Here is a 3,889-nt window from a genome sequence, read left to right on the forward strand (position 1 = left end):
CTATTTGTCTGCAACTTCAGTTTGTATGTATTTCTGTTTGTCTTCAACTTTCTCAGAACTAGCCGATGTGATTTGCGCTAGAAACCTTGCACTGACAAACTTAATGGGCCTTGAATAATCTGGGATATGCAAGTTGGCGTCATCTTTGACATATCCTAAGCCTCATCGATTTCTGTTACTTTGGATTTCTTCCCATGGCTTGATGATTAGTTTGGAAGAAAGTTGAATTGGATCAAGGACCACTTCGACACTTGAAGTTGGTTGAATCAATGACCTGGGATCATCAATGGTATTTGTATTGTTCAAAGACTTGGAAGCATCACTCTTCTCTAGCAACTTAGTTCTATGTAGTTGTGAGTCCAGTTGAAGGAACTCAATCATTTCATGTGCATATTGAAGATGCACTTGAATATTAACAAGAGTTGTTTTGCTGATGTTCACCATGTCGCCAACTAATGATAAAATCAAATTGTTAAGAATTTGGGATAGTTGACTGTGTGTCGCCATGTTAGCTTGCTCACTTTGAATTCAGGCTCGCTTGTATTGTTGATGCTTTAAACACTTGCTAGAGTTTTATAACTTGGTTGCTTGAACTCGTGATTTCACGCTCGCTTGATGACGATTGCTTTGCTTGAATGCTTCACTGACACTTTGTGAATGCTTCAATTAACTTCACACTAGCTCATTTGTTGTAGATGTCGTGCTTTGAACTTCACTTGATTTTGACATGCTCACTTGCTTGGTTGTTTGAATGACACACTCGCTTATTTTGTTGTTTGAATGACATGCTCCCTTGATTTATTGCTTATTGCACTTGCGTTAAACACTGGCTTGATTTGATGCTCACTTGAAGAATAGAATACTAGAATTCACACTTGTTTGATGGTGATTGCTTGCTAGATGGCTTGCTTTAACTTGCTTGATTGATTACTGACACTTTTTGCTTTCTTGAATGTACTCACTGAATGTGTTGATTTTAAAAAAGGAAGGGTGTCGAACACTGTCGAAAATGCACCCAAGAGACAAATGATAAGTTCAATCTTGATGACTCAGTTGAAGACTTACTTGAATTAATGTATTCACCTTAAAAATTCAAATTAGGGTGTCGGTTACAACCGAGAATGCACCCGTACAATTGAGTTAAAACATGTTTATCTGCGAGTGATACAAAAAGTGTTGATGATGGTGATGTCGTCTTTGCTTGAAATGATTGATTTTGTAGTGTCCTGAACTTGATTGCTTTGATTACATGATGTGAAATATGCTTGTTTGGGAGACCATCTTATCAAGTTGATGATGTGACGCTTTGTGCTTGTGTACTTAAGCTTGATTACAGGAGTTTGATTAAGCATTCTTATACTCAAGCTTGCTTATGTGCATGTAATTGTTTAAGCATAATAGAAAGAGAGTGTTTTGATAATCCGAACACAAGTCATGCACATGCATTCATTACACACAGTGTACCTAAGATCCCCTTATTCAGTTTCGAGCAGATCTAGGACACAAGCACCACAAAAATTATGATTTTATTAATCACTGGAGTACATCATTTTTCAATGTCACAACTTTGTCGTGGAAATTTCTCAATGAGAATGTCACACTTGCAAACTTTGGATGCAATTGTCTTCAAAAATTGCCTGCACTGACTCAATTGCTCTCAAAGTAAAATATTACTTTGAATTAAAATAATGACTTTCACTTATCACTCCAAATACAGAAAATGTACTTATGACTTCAAATATGACTAAATGAATTTCACCTTATCATTCCACAAATCATCAACCTTATTCACCCTTATGACTCCCAAATAAAAATTATTTTATCCACTCCTTATCTCTCCCCAAAAACACTATAATTAAAAAATACACTTTTCAATTTCAATTTCGGCTCCACTTAACTTTCACTCAACCCTCACTTTGACTTTTGAAATTCAACTTCAATTTAAGCTTTTGACTCATCTAACATTAGAAAATTCTCTAAATGTGTTTTCTTCACTTTACTTTCCCACTTTCTTGAATTTATCTACGTGAGTCCCTTTAATAAATGAGTGCAAAAAAGGATATGGCAAATACTTGGCATAAATGAATGCAAAGGAAATCCAGTAATGAGGGACTGAGACTATCTGTTGCGAAAAAGAAATTAGTTTCAAAACAGGAAAGTAGCGGAGACAGAGTGTAGAAGACAGGAGATGGTGAGATATTGAGTCTATCGTTGTATTTGGCTAGATTTCTGGCGCTGGCTTGGAAGAAGACGACTGCTTTCTCCTTTTCTGATTGGCTCAACTGGTGGCCGTTGTGGCAGCAGGAGAAGAGGTTAGAGCAACTCCTTGTGCAGGCGAACACCAATCCGAGAGATGTTTCCAAGCAGAGCGCTCTTCTGGCAGAACTCAATAAGCACAGTCCTGAAGCTGTTATTAAGCATTTTGAGCAAAGAGATCATGCCACAGATATTCGGGCAATTGCAGAATATCTTTGAGCACTCGTTGTTACAAATGCAATATTAGAGTATCTACCAGATGAACGTTCAGGCAAACCTTCTGGCCTTCCTACGCTATTGTTAGAGTTAAAGCAGAGGGCATCTAGAAGTATGGATGAACCATTTTCAAACCCTGGCATGTCAGAGAAACATCATTTTCATGTAGTTATGGTGGATCCTAAAGAAGCAAATAAATCAATGTGTTTTGCTCAGGAGCTTATTTCAACAAATTAAGCCCGATGTTGCCTGAAGGAGATTCTACTCCCCCATGAAGAATGCGAGAAAAAAGCGATTGCTAGGAAGAGGCTGAGTTTCAGTGTTTTGCTCACGGCTCCAACAACATGCTAATAAAAAATTTCTGCACACAAAACACAGTCTATCCACAGATTTGACAACATCACAGCTTTAGCAAAATGTAATTTAAAAAAAAAATGGCTACCGCTTGCTCACAACAAACACACAAATTTGAGGGATGTTGGAAACACCCAACCATTGACAACAACATGATGCACAATACTGTAATTAGATCTACGCTATGCATGAGCCCGTCAACGTATTTATCATTGTCTTTTCTCTCAAACTATCGAATGAATAAGTAATGACGTTGGGACCCACTCCTCTGCAATCAGCTTCAAGATTCACACTGCCTCAGAAGATTTCTACTGCTATTCAATTGATATGGCCTCTCCTTAATATTTGGTTATGCTTCAAAGCCCGCAATTGCTTAAGGAAGCAATACGCCTGGTTACAAGAGTCTCTTCCACACCGAATTATTTTGGACGATTGCTTCAGGAAATTCGAAATTTCCTGAATCAGTGATTTTCTGTCACAGACACGAACTCGGGAGACTCAACAGAAGATCGGGTCCGGTTTCTGATGTACATAGCTGCGGAGATCTGATTACAAGAAAACTAATCCAATGGGAAGACAACCGTTGTCTTGTGTTTTCTTGCTTCAAAATTTGATTCTATTCTATCCAGATTGTGTGTATCGTGTGAGGATAATTACTTCAACGTGCTAAAGCTTTGATGTAGGACGAAGATTCTGATACTTTGGCGACAAACCAGAACAGTGATCTAAACAAGCGCAAAAATTAGTTATAACACAATAGGGAACCAATTAATCCTTCATTTTGTTTTCCAAATGCTTCATAACAAAAACCGATCCATAGAATGCGTTGTTCACTGGCAAAACATAGTTTAGTCCTCAAAGAAATACGTTGCCTCAGATAGAACCCTTGCCCAGAACAAAGAGGAATAATAAGTTGTCAACTCACCCAGGTAGGAATCGTCATGCTCCGATACCACATGTAGAAGAATTCAATCCACTAATAAAACACTCATAAAATAAATAATAGAAATATACAAATCAGACATGGCGAAAAAGGCCTCAGCCTCTCATGATGCAATCCAAT

Source organism: Pinus tabuliformis, chromosome 7 (genome assembly GCF_031772625.1).
Source record: "Pinus tabuliformis cultivar Carrire ecotype Pingquan chromosome 7, CPIR1, whole genome shotgun sequence".
Taxonomy (NCBI): domain Eukaryota; kingdom Viridiplantae; phylum Streptophyta; class Pinopsida; order Pinales; family Pinaceae; genus Pinus; species Pinus tabuliformis.